This window comes from Bos grunniens, chromosome 18, assembly GCF_055505025.1.
Source record: "Bos grunniens cultivar Pamir isolate PY7600 chromosome 18, Bosgru_T2T1.0, whole genome shotgun sequence".
Lineage (NCBI taxonomy): Eukaryota > Metazoa > Chordata > Mammalia > Artiodactyla > Bovidae > Bos > Bos grunniens.
Window position 1 is genome coordinate 38308628 of NC_141182.1, and position 25503 is coordinate 38334130.

At 46.4% G+C, this 25503-nt stretch overlaps 1 protein-coding gene across 4 annotated transcripts in view; it reads left to right on the plus strand.

Moving 5' to 3' along the window:
- ZFHX3 (zinc finger homeobox 3) overlaps positions 1–25503 on the plus strand; it is a 254749-nt gene that overhangs the window by 55453 nt on the left and 173793 nt on the right. The window contains exon 1 of one of the 4 annotated variants that reach the window (XM_086351559.1): positions 3185–11375. The exons of the other annotated variants lie outside the window; for them this stretch is intronic. The gene's annotated coding sequence lies outside the window, so the exon portion shown is untranslated. Of the gene's footprint in view, positions 1–3184; positions 11376–25503 lie in introns of those variants that run through there. 4 annotated transcript variants of the gene reach the window in all.

Here is a 25503-nt window from a genome sequence, read left to right on the forward strand (position 1 = left end):
CTTGAGAGGAATTGGGGGTGCTGACCTCGGGGGGAAGACTGTGACAGCTGTAGTTGTGAATGCGACTGGAGGGACAAAAAAGGTGTCCATTAGAGAGGTTTGTGCCAGCAGTTTAATTTCCTTTATTTCAGAACTGGAAGTTATTTAAATTACTTTATAGACTTCCTGTTTCCTTGCAAGAGCTCATTAAGTCCAGGTGGAGCTGCAGCTTCCCCGTCATGGAGCAACCGGACCCGCAATTCCCATTCTGTCCGCTAGGGCCCCCACGGTGACACACCGAGGATGGAGGAGAGCCCTGGCAGCCTGCCCCTTTTACTAGATGTCCAGTTATGACTCAGTGTCGATGGTGTCCCTCAAGGATACAGAATTAACCTGTACTCTGGACCCTAGAGACTACTTTCTGAACTTGTCCATCCCACCATTATGTTATGGAGAAGAGGCAGGCCGGTCTCATCTGGCTAGAGGATGGGGGCCTTGCCTACATCTTTGGTGATCAAATGTGACGTTAGGAGCTGACGTGTGTACAGTGAAGGCTGCAGATCTCCCTGGTGATCAGGAATACGAGTCAGGCTTAAGTGTGGATTCCCTTAGCCCCCACTATTATCCGTGGAAGAGGGCTTCGACAAGGGTTTCAGAACTGCTTTCCGACTTTGGAACCCTGCTCCCAGGCAACTCTTGAAAAGATGTGTATTTGACTAAATGATTTACCTGTAAACTTGCCAAGAAAATAATTTGAGGTGACTAGGAAACACCCCTCCTGTTGCGCATCTGTGACTGTTCTGTCATGGGGACACCTGCCCTTCCATTCAGGGCTGGGTTTGTGGGCAGAGTACTAATGAGGAATGGTAGGAGCCAAACAGGGATTAGGAGGGATTGTACATGGTGTCAGCATCCAGAAACTGTCATTGGTGCCCTGTGTGGACCAGTGGCGATGCCGAGAGCTCACGGCTTACCTCCATCCACCCGGGGGAAGGTAGGGAAGGTGGAGGTGGGATAGACTGCCACATCCCGGCCTTCCTTGACTCCGTGCACGTTGTTCCCTGGTTTGAAGTTGTGTTCCATACCATGTATCTCTTTTGGTACTCAGTGGGTACTCTGTTTTGGCTGGTCCAGAAAGTCTCAGGGGAATCCCACACCTGGGAATTGGGGAGGGGCCTCATTCCTTACTATCAGCTGGACAAGAATGTTTCTAAAAAGGGAGGTAATACGGCGACTTAAGTGTAACCTGAGTCAGACTTGCATGCCTAAGTGAGTGCTGAGTCTTCAGTATTCATTTACAACATTAAGGTCTGTAATTTCTTCATAAAAAATTCTAAAATAATGAAGATGACCTGGTAGGCAAAATTCACTGGTATTTTCTAAAAGCTTTTGATAAGGTCCCTCATAAAAGATTAAGAGAGAACAAAACCACAGTGTGGCGCGAAGTCCTTGTTGTGGATTAAAAAATGGTTAAGTGATAGGGAACAGAAGAATTCCGGTGGAGACCCACTGCTTGGAGTGGGGAGAGGTTAATAGAGGGGTGCCTGAGGAGTCTGTTGTTGGGGCTGGAGTTATTAAGTGCATTAATTGTTTGGAGAAGGAAACGGAGGGTGAATTAGTGCAGTCAGCTGCTGCTAACCTGGTTTTTGTCACTGGTTTCAACCCAGAGAGTCCATACTGCCTGGAACCTATTGGGGGAAGAGGCGGTGCAGGGAAATGAAGTTTGCGGAAGTCTGTGGCCTAAGTCTATGGCTTCCCTTGTGGCTCAGTGGTAAAGACTCTGCCTGCCAATGCAGGAGATGCGGGTTCAATCCTGGAGTCAGGAAGATCCCCTGGAGAAGGAAATGGCAACCCACTCCAGTATGCCTGCCTGGGAAATCCCATGGACAGAGGAGCCTGGCAAGCTACAGTCCACGGGTTCATAAGGAGCTGGATGTGACCTAGCAGCTAAGCAACAACAACAAATGGCGTAGCTCAGATTGGCAGAAAGTCCAGTCCACACAGACGGGGTGCAGTGCCCCCTGAACTCGCCGCTTCTCCTGAGGAAAGAGGTTCAGAAGCCATCAAGGGCAACGGCAGTTCAGCAAAGTGGCCTTTTTGGATCAGACAGAGGAAATGGGGATGGGGTGGGGCTGAAAAATAAAGGGTTTCCTTAGGAAGGACGAAGCAGGCTATTGTGCTGTGCGGTGTCTCACTGGCTCGCTGCATTAGAAAGGAGGGACACCTTTTCAGTCTTTCTGACCATGTTATCTTTTGTGCTGTTAGATTTATTTTTAGAGTCACAATGAGGGCACCCTGCCAGTCACGAACACACTGCCTCTTGAAAGTTCTCAGTAGGGCCTTTGCACACTACTCTGACACACGTTACATACGTGTGTGGGCTGCTAGTGGGGATGGCCTGTTGGATGGGTCTGGTTGAATTACAAGCAGATGATCATGCAGAACCAGGCTAGCGGCCTGGCATCTCGAATATTCTGAGTTTGAGGTGGGGCATCCAAGCTGTCTGGGGAGGGGAATGGTTCTGAGCTGAGTGGAGGGGGGTGGGGTGGGGTGCTCGTAGGAGCTGCAGAGCCACCCTGTGCCTCCTGCCCGTGTGTGTTTCTTGTTGCTGCCTCTTTAAGGCGACTTGCTGTGTTCCTCCTGAGGCTGAAATGAAAGTTTCTTGCTCGGGGCCATCCGCCTCCAGAGCTGGTGCTTTCCTGAAAGGGCTCTTCTTCCAGGCAGGCCCTGGATTTCTTTTTTTCTCCCCTCTTCTTTACTTTCTGATTTCCTTGTGTAGCTGTCTCCTTACCTGTCCCACTTTTCATTAAAACCTGAAAAAGTGCTGGCCTCCCTCAGAAATGTCGCTGAGTCCCTCCTTTCGGCTGTGAGCAGATGCTGTGTGTGGGTTGGGGTCCTCAGCAGCGCCCCCCCCCCACTCCATCCCCCACCTCCACAGGGTGGGGGCGAGTTTTCGCAATCTTGGTCCAGCATAGTTAGAAGCTGCAATTACTACTTGGTCGCTAATTACCGGGCCTCACATTAGATCAGTTTACAGAGGGAGCTTGGAGCCTGTCAGCAAAGGTCAGCCTGAGGTCCTCTCACTAAACAGCCCTCTTGGTGATAGCTGTACAAGGAAAAAGGCATTAAGAGGGAAGACTGGGTACCAGATCCGGGCTGCAGGGTCTTCGCTGGGTGGGGTGGGGGGGATGGGAGCGGGAAAAGAGCCATGGCTGACTAAAGGGGTCACGGAGGCTGATAACCCTTCTCACAGCCTTTCTCAGAGAGCCTGGAGGAAGGTGCAGCCCTTTCATTGAAAGGCTGTGCTTTAGAGAGGGCCAGGCAGGCACACAGGGAACCAGGACGTGCCCGCTGCTGGCTTCTCATGCTTGACTCTGTTAGAAAGATCCATTCAGCCCCAGCTTCTGAGAGGGAATGCAGGGCCTCAGAGAGAGCACCTGGGTATTCTTTTTCTGTCTTTTTACCACCCAAATTGCATTATTTACTTAAATTTTTTTTCATAAATTCCTGTATTAAAACCATAAATACCTGCTCTAGCATCATCCCAAGCAGTGATAGCAGGGGAATCACAGGTTTGGGCTAATCATATTGGCTCAAATAAATGTTAAGTAGGTAACGATTTGAATTGAAAATGTCCACCCACAAATCAAGTTGCCTGTGGCCAGCGGTGCTGGTTGCACACACTGGGAAATAATGGTGCAAAAGACACCAGTCCGGAAGTGTGAGCACTCGTTTTCCAGGCCAGCCTTACTTTCTCATGAGATGTGAGACTATGGGGGAGTCTCCCCTGCTTCTCTGAGCCTTAGAAATGAGGATTTGGCCTCCGTTAGATTTTATGCAAGTGAAACGATTTTATACAGATTCTCTCTGTATATGTATGTGTGTATAAAGATTAATAACTGACACTTACTAAGCATTTACTGTGCTAAATAAATACTTGGGTTATTAATCCCTACAACCGTATGGGGCAGACATCTCTACAACCATTATAGGTATGAGAAACCCAAAGTTAACAGTTTGCAGCTTTTCAGTGGCCTCCGTGCTGAAATGCCAGCCCAGGGCACATGCTTGTAGCCTGTTCTATACTATGCTATACTGTACTGGGCTATATATATGGGTTTTCTTTATTTTATTTTTTGTCATTGACCCACTTCAAGGTGTTAGTTTAGAGCCTCTCTGATAGCTGCTTGTGGGGCGCAGTATTAGAGAAAAATCGTTTGAAGTGACGAGTGGAAAGAAGAGAGCGTTCTGCTCCTCCTCATGGGCGGATCTCTATATATTCCCTGCTCAGGTGTGGCAAGTCCTGAGTGCTCAGTCCCAGTCATCTGTTCAACCCTTCACTGGCTGGGACAGGCCTGGGCTTCACTGTAACTACCTCGCTTCAAATCAGGGCCAGATCAGTATGTGGTCGGCGGGGGCCTGGCAGGCAGAGGGGGACGATGTGTTTCGTTGATAAAGGGCTTTGCAGCCCGAGCCCTGGGATTCGGAGCCGTTCCAGAACTCCGTGTTCAGTCTCACTGCAGATACAAAGCGTCTCCCCAGCACCAGAGACTCTGGCACTGCCAGGACCCAGGAGGACATTGTGCTGTCCTGACCCTCTGCAATAGTCAAGGGGCGGTGGATGCTGGGGGTTCACTGGGGGCCCTCCCATCACCTGGAGTGCCACCACTGCCCCTCTCACCACTGTGGTCAGGGCTCAGGTCCTCTCTCTCGATTGGCTGAATCTGAAAGGAGTCCCACCACGTTTTGATTTATAGAACAAATGTGCAGAGAGGAAAAGGCCCCTGGGTATTTTGTATGTTAGGGAGGTTTGGCTGGGTAGGGAGGTGGGGTTGTCTACTGAGAGGGCTCTAGAAGGTCTGTCCACAGACGGTTTGGAGGTAGAACCCAGACCTCGGCTTCATGATTCCTCTTCTCGTCCCGAGCCCGGGGAGCCTCTGGCCTGCGTGTGAGACATGCCTTAGAAAACCATTTTACTTAACTGCCACCCCCTGGGTGCTGACTAACACCACTTCCCCTCATATAACTTCACATTTGTGTAATTAACATATAATTTGATACCTGGAAATTCATGCTGGGTGGAGCTGGAAAGGATTACTCAGCTTTTAGCAATTCAGACTCTTGGCTTATAGAACGCCATGTGCTGTGTCCTGGGTCTCCTGTTACTAACTTGGTTTGCCAATATTCTTGCTACTTAATTCTTCCTTCTGCCCTCCCCCTCCTTGAAGATGAGTGCAAATAATGACACAATATGTTTTTTTTTTTTTTTTTCAATCATTCTAACAACTGAAGGGCTATAGACTGCCTGCTTCTCTAGTCAACGTGTTCTTAACTATCTTCTCCCATCGACTGGTGAAATTCAGGGGTACCATAGTTTATTTCACTTCCTGTTTCTTTGTCAGGGCAGCACCATCAGTATTAAAAAATGTGCTAAGTAATTATCAGGGAAGAACAAAGATGAAAACTTAGGACGATTTTGCAATTTAAATTTAGAGTGTATGCTGGTGGTTCTGTTTTATTGGAGAAATTACTTACTATGTTGACACATATTAATGGGACGGGGGAATCGCAGTTCTTAATATACATGAACCCTGCCTATTGAAAGATAAAAAAGGCTGGGTGAACTCTGACCCAGAGTAGAGAACCAGCATAGTTGAAAGCCAATCAGGATATCTTGAAAATATATCTAAATGTTCACATACTTTGAAAGAGGACGTTTAGCGCAGTACAGATGGAAAATTGTATCTGATGGGAACTCGGAGAGAGGAGAAGAGTGAATCCCTTAAATCTTGATAGTCACGGCTTCCTGATCCAGTGGGTCGAGAAGGATCCAGAACCCCCCAGAACCCCGGTCCCAGGTGAGCGTGCTCTGTGAGCTACAGGGAAGGTAGAAGTGGGGAGAGTAGTCCAGAGGCTGGCTGTTTGGTCCCTGCCATGGATTGAGCTTGTGAGCCTTTCAAGAATTGAGAACCTGACTTTGGAAAGCTTCTAAATTTGTTCCTAGTGGGTTTGATTTATTTTGTTGAGGTCAAATTAGTGCTAATGGCCCTAATGGTTTACAATGCTCCTAAATGGTTCTTAGCACTTAGGCGGGCTTGGCTGGCCATTGTGGGCGGGTTTCCAAGTGTGGACCATATCATTCCGAGGGTATATTTTTTGTTGTTGTTGAAGATACTGTTGATAACTCTATGTGTGTGAGTGAGGTTAAAAGGTAACAGCAGAATTAGTCACACTTAATATTCTACTTTCTCTTGGTATCAGGTCCAGGGATGTGTTTTTGAACACAGGCCCCATGGGCATATGGTGCGTGACCAGGGCGTCCAGCTGGGCATGTAGTAGTTGATGATTGTCCTCTGTCACTTTCCCTGGGAGTGTATTGTTCGTGAAATGCAGTAATAGGGACGCCTCAGATTTCCTCCTGCCTTTCCTGATTGCCAAGTAGTTCCTGTAAGAGCGGGTAACCAGGTTAAACTGATCTCGGTGCATCCCTTCCAGCCATGCTGTGGTATCTGTGAGTTCATGGCAAGGTCTTTGGCAAGGGGATTATACTCCCCATAAAACTGGCTCCAGTCTCCTGGTTTCTGTGTGATTGTGAGTAGGCGGAGCAGACAGGTGTCTACAGAGGAGCTGCGTGTCTCTACTCGTCCACAGAACTGAACTGTGGTGTGCACACGCAGGCAGGCTACGCGGGCAGTGAGCTCCAAAGGCTGCCGGCGCAGCTGACTCGGGAGAGAGTCAGGGCTTCAGTGCTGGAGCTGAGGTCTTGGTGCATGGTCAAGGCAGGGGCGTTGGTTAACCATTTCTCCATGCTTTGATGGAAAATAAAGAAGCTACCCCCATCTCATAGTTCTCTGGCCCATCACCTCTCAGAGTAGTGCTCCTGAAAGTAGCAAATGTGGTTTTGAAGGCCTGTCATATTCTGTCATGGGGAAAATCCTGCTGGTTACTGTGGGCCGAGCCAACGCTGTCGAGGGTCGAGTGAAGGATGGGGCCTCTACCTTCTCCTTCTAATGGAATGGCTGCTGGCTTCTTCTCAGAACTCGGGTTCCTTTTTTTCTTCCTGCACATTCTGCAAACACACTTTTAGTCTATTGGCAGGCTTGGCGTCCTGAAGCTACCATACTTATCCTCAGGACCCAGTAAAATTTCCCCTGGAACGATTTGAAGAGCATTCACAACTACCTGTGAGATGCTTGCTTCTATTGAGAAACATTTCCACATTCGTCTAGTTCATCTTGAAAAATAATATCATAGCATGTGAAAATATTATTACAGTCATCATTAACAGTGCTGTTAATCTAAAGACTTGGGTCTCAAGGCAGATGGCTGTATTTATAACCAAGGAGTTAATTCCACTGTCAATAAACATGAACCTGTTGTGTTGGGTGTGATAGAACTGGAGACATGAGTCCAGTGTAGCAGCGAAAGTCACCACTGAGCTGTGTCTGCAGGAATGCATTCTAGAATCAGCGTTTGAACATCTTCAGTTAGTTCCATGGCCACCAAGTCCTCCAGAGAAATTTTAATTACAAACCAAGGTGATGTGGTTTCTTAAATGTGCTATAACAAATGGATGTTAGCTCAAGTAGCCCTGAGCAGCCCCCTCCATCAATAAAACCCCATAATTATCACATGGCGGGCTCTGAGGAGGAAATCTTCACGCCCTGAGTGTCTAGTCGGCTGGGCTTCCGGCCTCCCTTTCCTGAAGTTGGGGGCAGGGTGAGGGTGTGGAAGGTCAGCCCTTTCCTCAGAGGCCCCCGAGGGTCATGACACACCCAGGACAGGCTCTGGTGCTGCCCCAGGAAAGAACATGTTCATAGCCCAGGGGTGTGGCCTGCTTTTTGGTGGTGGACCAGGAGTTTGGGGGAGGAAGGGTGGTTTAAATGGAAGACCTTGAAATGGCAAATCTTTATTAGTTTTGTAAACAGCTTTAGGAAGCACTGGGAGCATCTTGCAGGGACCCTGCAATTATCATAATAAACAGTTTTATCATCTGCTTGGCAATCAATATTGTGGCTTATGCTGCTTTAGTATCTCAGTGGTATTGATTACCTTAACAACTGTGCTGCGGTCAGCTTCCATTAACCCCTGCTCTACCGGCAGGGTCTGTGCTTTCCCTCGTTGGATGGAAAACTGCTCTGGTCCCAGACCAGGCAAGTGCCAGAATTCAAAGGCTGGCCAGAGTCAAACACAGCTTTTATCTCAAGGCACCCAACAGAAGGAAGGTTTTTAAACAGGGAAGTTAATGCAGGTCTTTAAAGGCATCTTGTTTGTGTGTTTGTGTGTGTGTGTGTGTGTAGACAGTGTATAAAATAATTGTAACAGTGGGATTTCAACAGATACTTAGGAATTTGAATGTTAAGATAAAAACTCCTGATTTTTCTCTGCCTTGGCCGTGTCCAGTGGTCATGTCCATTCCATCCCTCTTGCCCCCATGATGGAATTGAGCACTACAGTGCTGAGGCCCTTATGTAACAGGCATTCCTGGGACATTTGGAACATTCTGCTTTGAGATCCACAGTTTGCTTTTAGAGAGTAACCACTTACCTGGGGACATCTCATTCTAGGATTCAGGTTCCTCCAGACCAGTGAGTGTCTGAAGTGAAATGGTCGATCATAAGATGACAGAATGCTGGAGATAAATTTTGGTGCCCTTTAGATTACATCACTCTGACTGGCTGTCCCCAGTCTCTGGTCTGATTCATGTTTACACCCCCCTTTTCTCCTGATGAAACAAAAGCAACATGGATACTTAGCTCTAGGGAGCAAGGGATGGAGTGAGTCCCCAGACGCAGCCAGTAGTGAAGAATTAGGCAGTGCTAAGTGATAGTCATCCAGAAACTTTAAGGACAAGGTCTTTCTAGCAGCAGTGGGGACGATGGTGTGTGTGTGTTGACTTGTCTATGTTGTTTTTCTCTTAATAACTACTCTGTTTTAAATGAGAAATGTGTGTATGTGTGTATGCATATGTGTCTGTATGTATATGTGTGTGTGTATGTGTGTATTCACATATAGAATGAGTATAAATGATGCTGGGGGTGAGCTTGCACAGCATATCTGGCAACATAACCCCTTTAAACCGATTTTAGTGCAAACTGCCATGGGGTCTTTACCTTTCTAAACCAAACAACACAGGTATGCTGTTCAACCAGAGTGACGACCTCTAGTGAGAAGCCAGCAGCTACATCTAGGAGTCAGTTTTTACAGTTGGTGAGTTTCATGGAGTCGCTGGGGAGCGGAGGAGGAGGAGAAGGAGTGGCAGTAGTTGGACTGGGGGAGGGTGAATCGCTTTGGCAGCTGACACTATCCTGCCCTCCCTGCCAGGCTGCAGCCTCTGGCTTCCTAATCCCTCAAGAGGATCCAGAAATGAAAGTTTATCAGATGGGGAGGAGGCCAGTAGGTGTGTGATGAAGGCAAGGGCCTTGGCTTCAGACTGAGCTTGGAGGAGTGTAAGTAGGTAACAGGCAAGAGGGGGTGCCAGGTGTATGGGATTCCAGATCACGGAATTCAAGTCCCAGCAAACAAGGGTCCATATAAGAGAGGGTCAGAATGCCAGGTCATAGAGTCTGGGCAGCAAGATGTAAGGCTGTAGACTCTTATCTGGTGGTGTCTAGGGGAGAAATAGCGAGACATGACCGCAGAATCCAGCCAAAGGCTTGACAAGCAGGGCTGAGCCCACAGATGGTCTTGAGGAGACAGAGGCCTGTGCAGGTGAGGGAATGGCCCCAGGGAGTAACGGTGGGAAGTTGGTGGGAGTGGTTCTCTAGGTGTGGTCTGGGAACCTAACCAGGGCCAAGCTTACCCTCCTGACCCCACCCTACCAGGTCACCGTCTCTCCCACTGGGATGTCAAGGGATCCCCATCACTGTCTTGTTTTCTGTACCCACCTACTTTTGTCCTCAATCTCCCTGTACCCAGACTACCTTGGTTCCACAAGTTGGTAAATTTTATTTTAAGCATAATGTTCTTCCTAAATGGGCTTCCCTGGTGGCTCAGTGGTAAAGAATCTGCCTGCGAAGGCAGGGCATGTGAGTTCCATCTGTAGGTCGGGAAGATCCCCTGGAGAAGAAAATGGCAACCCACTCCAGTATTCTTGCCTGGTAAATCCCATGGACAGAGGAGCCTGGTGGGCTGCACTCCATGGGGTTGCAAAAGAGTTGGACACTACTTAGCAACTACACAAGAACAACATTCTTCCTTACATATTAGCTACATCAGTCAGTCAGACTCAGAGGATGGGCAGTGGTTAAGTTGACCCAAGTTCCACTACTTTCCATTATGATAGGGACAGTAGCTCAAAGGGCTCCACTGTGACAGCAGAGGGTAGATCAGATGGCCCTTACTTTGCCACTGTAGACTATGCAACATTCATGATGGGGATGATACCTCCATTTTTTAGTTTTATGTAGATGTGTGCATTTTGATTAGGTTATAATATTGTGGCCCAAATCACCCTTTGTGTTGCCTCATTGGTCTTAAATTGAGCTCTGCATTGATACTAGCTCTTCTAAGTTTGACCTCATTCATGAGGAGCTCCTAGATGTTGACAGCTTTTTACTTAGTTCTTTTCACCAATAGCTTTTTGAGCCACATGGTCAGACTTCTAGTCAGCAGTATTGTCTACGTGGTAGAGGATGTTTTAGAGGGAATCATGTTCTATGTAAAATTTTAAGATTTGATGTCTCACATCAAGGTTCTTGTCTGTGTGGAGCAACCCGGTATTTGGTATTATTTATAGTTCTGCTTTTTAGGTGTGAACAGAGAAGTGAAATATCTTTTTTTGGGTCTTTGGTATACTCAGGTTTTTTTTTTTTTTTCTTTCTTTCTTATTTAGAAGATGAAATGTTATCTTTGAAGGGTTTGGAAAGATGATTCTTTTTCAGGAAGTGGTGTCTTCATAGAGAAAAGAACCCTGGAGTAGAAACCGGAGAATGGATCCTGGTTCCTGATTTGCTGCTCACCAGCTGGTGACCTTGGGAAAGAATGACTCATAGTAGTCACTCTCCTGTTTTAGACTTTTTTTTGAACCTGTAAAATCTGAGTTATGGTTCCTATTCTGTCTACTTAACAAAACACGATTGTTGGTGGTCAAGTGAGAAATGAATATGAGTGTTTCAAAATGTATAAACCACCGTATAAATTGAAGGAGCATTGTTATTTGTTCCTAGGGAAGTTGGTGCCGGGTGTGACTGTTTTCTTGGTCAAACACCAACGCTGCTGTGAAAAAGTGCTTTGCAAAGAGTATTTCCCAGGAAGCTGCAGCATGACGATGGGCGTGTAAAGGCCTCCATGCGGCAAGAAGCCCACTTATCATTGGCTCAGCCTACTTGAAGATGAGCACAAAGAGCCAGCCCCAGTGGGAACCAGCTCCGTTCAGACTTTACAAAGCAATTAAGGTGACTTATAAAACATTCATACTGAGATGAAAGACAATGAGCTCAAAAACAATGGTTGGTAAATATTGCCTTATTTCGTAAATTCACTGGAAGTGTTTAAAGTTATTTTTTAACCCACTAAATCAACCAGTGGAGGCTTTTCACTTATCAGTGGGTGTGTTTTTTCTTAATCATGAGTTTGACTCCAGACTCTAAATCAAGCTCTTATGTAATCTTAGGCTGTTACATTGGGCTCATTTTTTTTTCTCAGCAGTGGTATTGATAGTGGCCATGTATAAACGTGTCAGGGACTGTGCCCAACGCGTGATGCCTATTACCCCTTCCTGTATTGGTGGTAGGATGGTGCCTCGTACCTTCCAAGGGTAGGAGTAAGGGTGGGGTCAGCAAATGGTGAGTTTTGAACAAGATTTAGAGGTAGCTGGGGCCTAAAGTACTTCTTTGGAAGTCTTTAAGCTCTTCTAAATAAAGAAGAATCCATATTTCCTTGAAAAAAGGCTTAGCTTGCCATGAATATGTCAACTCAAGGCTGAGAAGCTTGGCTCTGGCCAGGGCCATTCTTTTTTCAGAAGGTGCTCCTGAACTGGATAAAGACAGAGCTTTCTTTAAAAAAAAAAAAAAAAAGTGTATTATGTAAAAAAAAAAAAAATAATAATAATGATCTCCATCACTTACACTTGACAACAATTCACTTTTTGTTGGATTTCTTTACTCTTTTTGTTCATGGGCTTTGATTTTAGAGCTAATCAAAGATATCATGAGGCTTCATCATTTTCTTAGGTGGTAGTAACATTATGTCGACATAACAAAAGTAACACGTTCTTGCACGCAATCAAATATCAGATTACTCTTCACACTTACCTGATTGTCCCCAGAATGGCTTCTTAGGTTGATTTGTTTGAAGGGGTTTCCAAGCGAGGTCTGCCTAGTGCATTTAGGTGTTCGATTCTTAGCTCTCAAATCTAGATCAGTCCCCTCACCCCTCACTGTGGCTTCCACATGTGCCTCCCCGCTGACCATCCCATGGATTTAGAACAATGATGGGGAGTAGGTCCATGTCGCAGAAGAGGCACTGTCGTGGTGTGAAGATACTCACATCCCCTTTCTAACTCTGCCACTGACCTTGAACAAGCCACCGACACCCTCTGGGGTCATTATTCCTGTCCATCAAAGGAGACAGTGAGTCTGAATGACCTTAGACTCAAGCCTTCTTATTATGACCTCCTCAAAGGGAACACTTGCTACCTGTTCCTTATCCCAGTTTTTGTGATTGAGAAATTGTTGGTGCTAAATAATCCTGAGTGATTAACTTGTTCTTTTTCTCTTGAACATTGTGAATAGTATACCTTAAACAAGGTTATTATGTTCTCCTTCTGAACTTTCAAAAAGCTTAGAGCCAAGTTTATGCCTCAACGTGTTGGTTATTATTGTATGCATTTTTCTGAAATGTTAAAATTTAAGCTTCTTTAATCTGGACCGTTTTTTAAAGTCTTTATTGAATTTGTTACACCATTGCTTATACCTTATCTTTTTTTTTTTTGGCCATGAGTCATGTGGGACATTAGTCCCCCAATAATGGATAGAACTTGTCCCCCTGCATTGAAAGTCAAAGTCGTAACCATTGGACCACCAGGGAGGTCCCTGTTATATGCATTTTAAGCCTCATTTTTGGCTCAGATTTCCTCCACTGTTGTTCATTCTTTCTTCTTCTGCCCTGGCCTCAATTTATGCAATCATGTTGTGTTGTGTATTCTTGCAAGCAGCGTGAATAAATGACTCCATGCTGGGTATTCTCGTGTGACTCTGATCTGGTCTGCAAGCTCTTTCACCTAGGGTCCCTGTCTTACTGTTTTCTGCTTTGTTGAGCCACACATTAGGTGCTCAGTAAAAACTTAACCAATAGAGTTTAAATTGGACATATTGTCATCACTTGTGCGTTTACATTTTTTCCCATTTTAGTGGTGAAGAGTTGTTGGGAGCAGTATTGATTTTTTTGAGTGTGGCCCCAGTCCTTCTTGGATTCATCTTTTTATGGCAAAACTGCCAGAGGAAGTCTGGCAGTTTTTAAATGCAGTGGATTTGGCTGACGATGTTTATTTTTCGGTAGAACTTATCTTTGTCAATAGCTTCTTGCTACCTTTTCCCCCTAGGCTTTTGATGAGTGAAGCAGTATTTGCTGGGCAAACATTGGGGACAGGGGGTTTTAAATCCTGAAACAGTAGCCATTCTGCGTATTCTGGAGTCCACCTCTGGCTCCAGCCTTGGACACCGGGAGTGCCCTTGTGGAGATACACAGGGTGATGGAGGTGGATGTACCCCTGGGAGAAGGCAGGCTAGGCAGTCGGTGAGCAAGTTCTCCTCTTGGCTCTCCAGCAGCCTGCCTTGGCCTTGGGAAGGCTGTGCCTGCTCTCCTCAGTAAGGCCATGGTTCTGATGGACTCTCTCCCTTACCCCCCCACCCAGGACCTCTGCTTCCTTGATTGCCCAGTAGGGGACGTTCCTCCTGCAGCTTTAGGGGAGGGTCTGAGTCTGTGCTTGTTGAGCCCCCAGCACACAGTAGGTGCTCAGTAAACACAGGGGGGTGCCTTCAGGAGCAGCTCTTCAAGTGATCAGAGGACATATTTACAACCTTTGCTAGTGGCCTCCTTTTTTGTTGTTTCTGCCACTTGGGAAGGCAGTCCTCTAAGCGCTGGTTTTGAGGGGCTGTGGTTTTGAAGGCTCCTGTTCTGGGTCCCCGGATGACTTCTGTCTCAACCACAGAGAACCGAGGTGCCCTTGTTGGTTGACGGAGTCCTCCCCATGTTCTTCTCCCAGCCAGACACCCTCCCAGGCCAGCGGCTTGGCCTTGCTTCTCTCCTTCCCACACCGAGGAGATGCTTCCAAGCCTCTGCTCCATGCAGACCTAGTCCAGAGGGAAGGCGAGACCCTTGGGTGAGGGGTCCTGGGTGTGGCGAGGAAGTTGAGGCTCATGGCTTGCAAGTTTTCTTCTAATGGAATTTCCCATCACTTACTGCCCTGCTGATTTCTGATCAATGAAAATGAAATTGCATCACCTCCTCAGAGGCTCCACGTATGCCTGCTGCTTCCAGCTGTGTCAGTTCCGGTAAAATAATCTCATCAGGCGTGCAAGAGGGTAATAGGAAATAAAAATAAAAACCCACAATTAGCAAGAGGCCTTGCAGCTGAGTAACACTTTCCATGCCGGAGGCAGAAGGCCAGGGAGTGAACGCTTAGGAAGGATTCCTTCAAATAAAAGAAGGAAGATTCCTGGTCCTTTTCTTCTCCCCTCTTCCCCTGAACTCTGGCCCCCACCCTTCATGTGTGGATGGTTCAAACTCGTGCACAGGTTTGTCCTGCCCTCCAGGTGAGGTCAGCAGAACAGCTGTGAGAGGGACACACGAGGGAGGGGGCTTTCACTTTTCTTTCTCCCCAGCCCACCTCCCACCCCAGACAAACACCAAATGAGTTTCAGAAATTTCAGTTTCTCCCACCGACCTGTGACAGGAAACCAGATGGTTGCAAGGGGGGCTGGGGGTGGGTGGGCGACAACTGGAAGCTGAGTTAAGGTTGGTAAATAGGCTTCTCAGAGCTGGTTTATTTTAATTCCTAGACTTTATGCTTCAATTATCAGTCCATTAAGAACCAGGCTCCCCACCTCTGCGTTATTCTCCAAAACTCCCAGGACCATGTCATGAACAAAAAGAAGGAGGGTCTATTGAGGGGCATGGCTTGGTCACATGGAAGCAGGAGTGTGGGACAGGCCAGTCCTAACACCTCTGGGTAAGGCTTTGGGATGGTGAACCCAAGTACCTGAGGAGAAGCAGTGCTCGTGTGAAGGCTGGTTCAGTGGTTCTGGCAGTTTTTCTTAAGTTGTTTGGGGCACAGCATGCTTTCCTCCTGGGTCATCAGGAAATCTCAGACATTCCTAAGTTTCCTTTAGGAATCTGACTCCCTTTAGGTTCCTGACTCCCATGTAGGTTGAGGATGAGACCCTTGAGAGAGATGAGCATGGCAGGAGTGTGGGGAGGGGTTATGGTATCCCCAGCACCCAAGGGGCTTAGGGCAGTCGCGCAACTTGCCAAACCATGTGTGGCAGCAGTTGAACCATGTTTTAAAATGCAGTGGACATCAGAGGTCGTCACAGGCCGCCTCTGGTTCATAGAAGGACGGATTCTGGCCTTAGAAGCAGGAAGGCTCAGGAATGTGGGGAGCGGTGGTAACCCGGATAACTGTGTTGATGCTGTGAATCCGGCAGCACGTGGAGTTCTGCGCCTCCTCCAGCTTGCACCCCGCCTGGATGGTCACCACTGTCCAGGTTCTTATTTTGCATTTCTGGCCTCTAATGAGAGCAAGCTAGTTGGGAGTCTGTATCGATAAGAGGGCCGCTGTGCATATTGTAGGTACTTGGTGACCATCTGTTGTGTGAACGGATAAAAATCGTTAGAGCAGCCAGCGAGTGTTTGGCCAAGCATGATTCACAGGGGTTTAAAGCTAAGAGCACCAGGGCCAGAACCCCAGCAGCCTCTTCACTGTCATGGCCTAAGAGATGGGCCTGTTAACCAGCCAGGTTGGGTACCCCCATCTCAGCATGGCTTAACGCTGGGGCCTTCTGGAGCTGTGGGAACAGTTTTCGTCAACTTATTCTGGCACTGCCTGGGATTAGGGCTGCTGGCTGGAAGTTTTGAGGGGACAACCCGAGCTCTAGGGGGGAGAGGACAGAGGGTGTCACTTCAGAAGGATGCTGAAGTTCTTGACGTCAACATGCGTTTTTCATGTGTCTGTGTGTTTGTATATGTTTCTTTGCTTTTTTTTTTAAATTATTTTTTAATTGAAGGATAATTGCTTTATAGAATTTTGTTGTACAGTTATATTTCTATCCTCTCATCTCAGACACTTAGCACAAGGTCTTGATCTACATTGATCACTTTTTATGACTTGAACTGGCAATTCCCTGCCAGGGATCAGACCTAACCAGGGTGTTCAGGAAACCATTAAGGAAAAATACATAACCACACTCATTCCCAGACTCAATTGTTTGGTCGTAGCAGTGCCTGGATAAGAGACTTTCCAGCATGATTAAGCCACGTCCTATTTAACGTGGCCTCGACGATTGTTCACAGCAGCCACTGACCCAAGAGCAGTGCCTGGAGCAGTGAGAAGAGAAAGTCCATCTGCGCCACTTGTGCTGAGCTTGTGAGGGCGTCATTGTTACCCGCTTCAGGTGGCTTCTGGAAGGCTAAGGCAGCGCAAACTCTTTGGATCCTTACGTTTGAAGAAGGAATTTTCCTTTGTTGATGTGCCTCATTCCCAGGGCCACTTTTTGAAGTGGCTAGTGGTAAATACGTCTCAATCCGTTTTTCTTGATTAAAAGTAATGGTGCAAATAATTGGCTTTCTGATTACCACTTGGGATGGAGAAGGGGCTCTGAAGAGTAGGGCACACATGTCAGTTTCACTGCCCCTACCCCTGCCACCCACACACCCCGCCACCCAACACCCAGTTGGGTTTTAAGCTTCAGAGTTTGGAAGTTCTTCACATACACTCAGAGGGCGAACAGAACCCGTACCCTCTTCAGTCCGTCTTGAAGTCCGCCGAGGTCACCATGGCTGCTGGTCCACTTGGCTGTAAGGGAAGGAACTGCCAGGGGCCAGGCCGGACAGCCTCCATCCCTGCTCCATTTAGTGGTGCCTCTTGCTCCCTGCTGCTTGAAAAGCTGTTTATGCTAACGAGCCAGGGAAGATCTGAAGCCCGCGCGGTGCCTGCACTGGTGAGAGGCCCTGTGTGTGTGTTGCCCCATTAATGAGTCTTCGAAGGGCAACCCTTGTTTGTTTTGTCCTGGTGCCAACTCCGGAGCCTTGTGCCAGAGCGCGCTGCCGATGGGGAGCCCGCCATGTGGCTTTCTTCCTGCTGAGAGGAAAACACACTCCTTTTTCAGAGAGTCATTTTGGAGATGCACGTTGAGGGGGACATTCCTTCCCCAAGGCCACCTCTCACCTTGCCCTTGCCTGGCTTCCTGACCATCCCAGCATGACCATGTCTGGTGGTGGAGCTTGTGGAGAGCAGAAGTTCCTCTGCCAGGAAGGCTGGATGGGGTTTCCCAGGTGCTGCTGCAGGACCAGAGAAAGGCAGCTCACAGGTTATTCCTTTGTTCTCACAGATCAGATCTGTGTAGAAGAAAGCTCGAGGCCCATGGCTGCTTCTATCCCGTCCCAGAAACAGCACGTGCAGAGAATCTGCCCAAGTCAGTCTCTCTTTCGTCTGTGCAGCCTTGAACCCCTGCAGTTTCTCCTGTGATTCAAATTAAAAGTTCCGCTGATCAATCACTAGTTCCTAAGAATTCAGGAACCAGTGGACTCATGGTCCTCTTCTACTCAAGAGCACAGATGGCTTTATAGCCCTTTCCACAAGGAAAACACTTTGTCCATACCCGACTCCCCTCATTCTGTCCCCCAAACCCAGATAGTTAGGGGTTTGCTTGGCTTTCTGGATTTCTGTCTCCTTGACCAGTCTATTTAGGATGACTGGAATGAGGGCTGCCCCTGTAGACTTCAAATCTCCCAGATTATTTGGAATAGGAAATAATAAACCACAAAATACTGAAATACTCAAGTGTTGTACCTGAGCCTCCAAATGAGGAGGAATGGGTCTTTGGTGGTCAATTATTTGTAATGTTGAGATCAGCGCTCTCCCACTAATACTATTTAAGATGTCTCAGAGAGAGTGCTCTTAATCAAGTTTTTACTACCTGCTTCGTACTGTGCTGGGAGGTGAACAGAATTATAAGCTGATTTTCGCCTTCAAGCAGCTTATAGTCCATTGGTAGAGATAGAAGTAACCCAGGTGGTACAAGGAGAAACTGTTTTAGTGTCAGTGTCCTGGTGATTACTGTTGGAGTTCAGCGAGGAGAAATACTTTGGTGGGTTTGAGTGATTTGTCGTTGTTGTTCATTCACTAAGTCGTGCCTGACTCTGCGACCCCCATGGACTTCAGCACGCCAGGCTTCCCTGTCCTTCACTGTCTCCCCAAGTTTGCTCAAACTCATATCCATTGAGTTGATGATGCCATCCACCCATCTTGTCCTCTGTCGCCCCCTTCCCCTTCTGCCCTCAATCTTTCCCAGCATCAGAGTCTTTCCCAGTGAGTCCATTCTTCATATTAAATGGCCATAGTACTGGAGCTTCAGCATCAGCATCAGTCCTTCCAGTGGATATTCTGGGTTGATTTCCTTTAGGATTGATTGGCTTGATCTCCTTACTGTCCAAGGGACTCTCCAGAGTCTTCCTCTAGCACCACAATTTGAAAGCATCAATTCTTTGGTGCTCAGCCATCTTTATGGTCTGACTCTCACATCCATTGATGACTATCAGGAAAAACCATAGCTTTGACTATGTGAACTTTTGTCGGCAAAGTTATGTCTCTGCTTTTTATTACGCTGTCTAGGTTTGTCATAGCTTTTCTTCCAAGGAGCATGCATCTTTTAATTTCTTGACTGCAGTTTGAATGATAGGAGGGGAGTTTTATTGCCTCTGTGAAACTGGAGCTTGTGCTTTTTAAGGGACGTCCAAGGTTTGGATGAATGTTGAGGAAGAGAGAGGCCATCCACAGGGTGAGGGGCTGCAGAAACGGAGGCAAGAATGTGTTGATGGGGTTGAGACTCTGCTGTCGGAGAAGTGAGAGCTGGCTTGATTCATAGTGTGGGGTTGATTTTAGAGTGTGTTAAAACCAGTGTGGGGAGCATCTGTTTGAATATTTTGGCAACTGTCTTTTGCGTGGGAAAGGCACTGGGTGAAGATGACAGCAAGAAGACTGGGATGATCTTTCCTTTCTGTTTTCTGGAATCAAAGATGGTACCAAGAGTTCCATCCAGAGAGCCCAGGGCAGTCGGCAAGGGGCAGTACCACTTGGACATGTCGAGCCACGCCAAGTGTGGCGTGATGGGAGGCCAGCCACTTACAGACATCTTGTGGTCCACTGAAAGTCTGAGATGCACATTCAGGTGATAAGTCAGGAATGGAGAGTTTTGCTTTGGGAATCAACTCATAATTTCAGTAATTGAAACCACAGAAGTAGTTAAGGTAGTTGATATACAGAGATAAGAGCAGAGAACCAAGGGAGGTGGTGAAGTATGATGCTGGTTAATTCTATAGAACAGAGAGGAGAGATTTCTGGGGGTTAACATAGTACGGCATTTTATTAAGTAACTGGACAAGTGCACCCACATATGGTTAGAGACATAGGAGGAAAGCTGGAAATCCATGTCAGAGAAGCAAGGCGGGGAAAAGACTGCAAGGGGACAGTCAGCAGTTCTGAATGCAGGGGAGATGGAAGAAGATGAGAGGAAAAGAGGCTACCCTGAGAAGGGCATTGGTGACCTTGGAGAGGGAGCTGCATCTTGGAGACACGGGGCCTTCTAACACCCCTTCCTGCAGAAACAGTGTCTAGCACCCCCTCCAGAGAGCCTGAGCCTGTGTTCTGGGGTTGGGGGGTGGGCTGGCTTCTGTGTGTATCTTCACTCGGGTCTACGTTTGGGTCTGCTGTGCAGCAAAGCTTGAGAACTGCTAATGCGATGCAGCCTAGCTCTCTGTAAGCACGTAGAGCTTGTGGAGTCACCTGGCTTTAGAAGATCGGTGATGGGAAAGTGAGGCCATGGACGCAGTCCACTTGTTGAAAGGAGTTGAGCCCTGAGGGAAGGACAGAGCAGTGTCATGTGCCTTGACGATGTGAACAGTCAGGTTCCCGTTCAGAAGCTTACGTGGGCGTGGAATGTGGTAGCCTGGCAAGTGGGAGGGGGATTGGCCAGCAAAACCCTACGAAGCCCTCTTAGTAATCATCATGGAAAGGACAATACACCCCTGCTGTAGGAATAACAGGCAATTTACAAAAGAAATAGCCAGTAAGTATCTGCAGATGGGTTCTCTTACTGGCAAAAAATGGAAGTGAGAATGAAATGCCATTTCTTGCCTGCCAAATTGGCAACTTTTTTTTTTTTTTTAAAGCAAAATAATACCCACTATTGATGAAGGTGCAGGAAAATTGAGGCTCTTGTGCCAGTGAGCATGTGTTGGAAAGGCTTTCCTAGAGGGCCGCTTGGCCTATGCCAGGCAGCCTGAAATATTCCTAGCTTTTGAGCCAGCAGTTACACTTCCAGAAATATGTCCCACGGAAATAGAGATGGAACGTTATGGGTGAAAGCCTAGGTTTTAAAGTAGGAAGGAAGGCTTATGGTTTCAAAGGTTGACTTTGGTAGTATGTAACTTGTATAAGGTATTAACATTTAACCCTCTAGGCCTCAATTTCCTCATCTGTAAAATGGGCTGTTGAAAGGATCGAAGGATATAATGTCTTTTTAAAAAGTTCTTAGAACCGTGCCTGGCCCTACTAAGTGGGTAGTAATTGAACTACTGCTTATTTTTATTATTTTGTTATTATATGTGCAGAAAAATTTGTGAAGTTTACTGCTGTGCAGCGTAAACAGCAAAATATTAAGGATTGCCTAAATGTCCAGTAATTATGAATTATGCTGTGTCCGTAAGATGCAATATCTATGTAGCCATTACTTCTAACCTATGAAGGATATTTCATGTCCTGGGAGCACTTCAATGCCTAAATTAAGTTAAAGGGGCAGTCTACTTAAGGAGCAGTGTGATCTGAGGTTGGTAAAGATCTGTAACTATAAAAATGAAGAAGGAAAAAACCTAAAAACTTCATACCTCCCAGTGGCTCTCTGGCCAGTAATACTGTAGGTGGTTTTTATTTCAGATATTGAGTTTTTCTACAGATACCCCAAGTTTTTAAAAATAGTGTGTTCATGCTGCTTTAGTCAGAAGACATTATTTAAAATAAGTCTTAACATCATGAAACGCCAGATTGAAACTCTTAACGGGCCAGATGGTACATTTTACATCATTTCCTAACTTTTGCTCCACAGCCCAATAGGAGAAACGGAGAGATCAGAAACGGGATCTTTCGAGATGGATTTTTAGGAAATTGGAATTGAAAAGTTTTGGGTGCTGGCACAGAAGACATTGAAGTAGATGTTCACACTTAGTGGGGAAGGTATCCAGTTTGCAGAGAAAGCACTGGAGGTTGGGCGAGGATGGAGGGGCAGATGATCCAAGTGGGAAGTTCAAGGGGCTGTATTTGCTAGAAGGAGGGGCTGCTTCACATCTGGGAGGGGGATCCATGCATTATGGTGAATAAATTCAGGTCAGGAGAGAACCATTCAGGCCAGTAATGGACAAAGGATACTGGCCCGTTGTTCTCAGGGTATGGGAGAGAGGTCTCAGGGTAGACACTGAAGGAAGTACCTAAGTGTTGGATAAAATATTCATATAGCTGGTTAAAATGCCCCAAATTCTGCCTCTCCCCCCCCCCCTTTTTTTTTTAAAGAAAAACACAGAATCAGTAAAAACTGAGTGGTTTCACTTTTCATTACTGTATTATGGGTTTGGTCGTTTTTGAACTTTGGGTGTGTCTCCATACATAGTAACAAATCTGTTCCAGTAAATACCAGCTCCTCTCTCCAGACACCCACAGCCTGGCCTGTTAGACCTGGCTCTGCTGCGGATCTCGGGACTCTCTCCTCCTCCCCTGCATGACTCTGTCAGAGCCAGAATATCGCGGTAGTTGTGGATTCCCTGCAGAATGGACTGAGCTAGCAGTTTTCACTTCTAGGCTGATTTATGTTCACGCTGGAAAGAGCACAGATGCAGTTATTAGCAAACATGAAGCCCAGGGCCTGGACGATTCTCTGGGCCTTCCGGGCAGTGGTCCTCTTGCAACACAGGAGACCTGTTCCAGCACGTGTGTGTTCCCTGATCTCGCCATAGTTACAGAATGATTCTCAAGGCTACAGGGAAATAGCTACCAAGAGGATGGAATCTCGCCTATTTATGGTTTAACACTTACTGACTTACACGCAGCAGCAATATACAAATACTGTTGTGGAAAGCACAGAATGGAATTGGATATGATTCTTCAGTGGATTCCAGGCTAAACAGTTGAGGGTATTATTTCTTTGCCCCTTGAATGAGGTTTCTACTTATCTCCAAACCTAGGTTACCCTTGGTGCTCGCTCTCTTTTTTTTTTCTTAGACCGTGGGGATAGTTTACTCATCATTGTGTATTTTGCTAACATGTTGTAGTCTATGTTAAGCAATGCCCACTCTCTGTAGGTTGCTGGATTTCTTGCTTTCCGTGGTGGCTATCCTTACCATTATATTTAGAATTGCTCTTCACCAGGTTAGGGAAATCTGTCTTGAATCAGGATGCCACAGTAAATAGGTTTCAGCATGTGTTACTTGAAATCCTGCCTGAATTAGAATGGCCATTTGTCTTCTCCAACCAGGGAGTTCTAGCTAGAACCTTTTGGGTGAAGAAAGGGAAGACCAGTTTTCTCTGTCTGTCTGCACCTCCCCGTCGAAGCCTCCCTCCTGTCATGAAGCTGTGCCAGGAATGGATTTCAAATGAAGATAAGGGTGGATGATCAGGCTGGGTTGGCTGTTTGTAAGTATTTTGGGGAGATTAAACACATAGAGTTCCCACACTGGACAGTTTTTTTTTTTCTTTTTCATTTAACGTAATTTCAGATGTACAAGAAAGTTATAAAGATAGAATAGAGAATTCTCACATATATTTCATCCAGTCCTCTCCCATGTTATTAATACCATTTTCTCCCTTCTGTGTGTTTGTCGTCATGCATGTTTGCAGAGAGACACGCTCTCAAACATGTATTTGCTAAGCAGTTCGAAAATGGAGACAGCATGCCCTGCTGCTAAGTTGCTTCAGTCGTGTCCGACTCTGTGCGACCCCATAGATGGCAGCCCACCAGGCTCCCCTGTCCCTGGGATTCTCCAGGCAAGAACACTGGAGTGGGTTGCCATTTCCTTTTCCATTACCTCTAAATGGACCTGTGCCTATTTCTTAAAAACAAAGATACTCTTTTATATAACCACACTGCAGTTATCAAAATTAGTAACTAACATTCATCTACCACTATTTCCCAATCTACAGACCTTAATCAGATTTTGCAAAGTTGTCCCAACCGTGCCCTTTATTTGGGAAAAGTCCAGATTCTGTGTTTTGTTCATTGGTCAGGTCTCTTTAGTCTAACTCTTTAATCTGAAACAGTGTATCTTTCTGCCTCCTGACACTGACATTTCTGAAGAGCCTAGGCCATTAGACTGTCCCTGGTTTGGATTTGCCTGCTGTTCTCTCATGATTAGACTTGGGTTTTGCATTTTCGGCAGGCATGTCACAGAAGAGATGTCACGTTCTTCTTAGTGCATCCTCTCAGGAGGCACAGGATGGCTACTCGTCTCATTCTTGGTGAGCCTTACTTCGACCACGTGATGAAGGGAGGTGGTGCTGCCAGGCTTCTCCAGTGTAAAGTCACTGTTTTTTCCTTCTGTAATTAATAAGTGTCTTGTGGGGAGATTCTTTGAGACTGTAAATATTCCTGTAACTACTCAAACTTTCACCCACTGCTTTTCGTATTCATTGATTCTTTGCTGAATGGGTTACTACTATGATGATGGTTACCAGATGGTATTGTTCTAACTTTATCATTCCCTCTGTATTTGTTAGTGGGATTTCCACCCTAAGCAAGAACTCTGCCTTCTGCCACATTAAAAAAAAAAATTACCAAAGTATGGAATCATGGATTCTAATTTTATATATTGGGTTGTAATCCTTTACTCTCATGTAACTTTCTTGCTGAAATTGTCCCAAGCTCGGGCAGTGAGAGCCCCTGCAGATGCTCCTGAGCCTTTGGGCACACTCTTCATTCAATCCTAGAGCACTTCCTTATGTCCTGCCTCAGAGAGGTGCTCCACACTCATCTTGCGCTCTCCCTGCCCCAGCCCAAAAATTGGCCGGCTCTCCAAGGAGACCTGCTTCCATTTAGAGGAGGAGGGTTGCACCAGACATTTCTTCAGTTTAGAGGAAAAGAAGGAGTGTGTCCAGGGATCATTTATTTTTTTCCTCTCTCAAAGTGTTATCATTTCTCCCAATACGTTAATTTCCCCCGTGGTTTTATTAAACACCTGTTACATTGTGGATGTGAAAGATACAGAGATAAATGAGACACGGATCTTGCTCTCCAACTGCTCATAGCCTCATGGCAGAAATAGACAAGTCAACATATCATTACAGCATTGTGATAACTCTAGAATTGCAGTGTGTCACCATATGCAAAACTAGGATCACAGAGGAGGAGGTTAAAGCTGATAAAGCTGACTGAATAACCCAGTGGGTCACCAGGAATGAATAGAATCTTCACCTTTCAAATGACCCAAGAGGCTGCCTGATGTGGAACCTTCTGGCTATAGCAAAATGCCCTTCTCCACGCATGAAACCAGGGTCAGCATTCCACTTGGGAACTCTAATTAATCCAGAGAAAGATTTTTGTTTATATTGAATTGAACTCTATTTTTTAAATAAATCACCCCTCATTTACTCCTAGTTAAACCCTAAAGCTCAGTAGAAGACATGGAACTAATCCTCATTGTATGTGGCAGTCAGGGCTTCGCGTGGTTGAAGATGGTTGTCTTGCCCTGCAATGGGAACCTTGATTTTTTTTTTTTGCTCTTGAGCTGATCATGGTCAGCCATTCATTAGTCAGTACACCTCTTACCAGATTCCCCCACATGGCTCATAACACTCTTCATGCAGTTAGAGAAAATGAGAGGGCTGTGATTCTGCTCAGTTGGAACAGATAGAGGCACCCCTGTAGCCCAGAGGCCGCATCTACATCTTTGGCCACTGTGTCAGCTTTAGGCTGCTGCTGAATTTGTAGTGAAGGAACACCTCCAGGTATGTTTTTTGTTTTTTGCATGAACTCCTGTTAATCCAAGTCCCTTTAATTCCCTGTTGGTTTTACTGCTTGCTTGAACTTAAATACAAGTCTTCCTATTTCTCTTTTCAAAATTTCGTCTTGTTTGTTTCAGCCTATTGTTCCAACTTACCGAGATTTGTTTTAAAAAAGTCTTGATTCCACCATTTAGCATGTTAGTCCCCTCAATTGATGTATGTGCTTGGTCTCGTCCACCCCTAAAGTTGTCGATTTAAGTGAAGGGAACCAGGGATAAGGCAGGACTTTAAGGCATGTCCCTAGACACATTGACCTTTGAGTG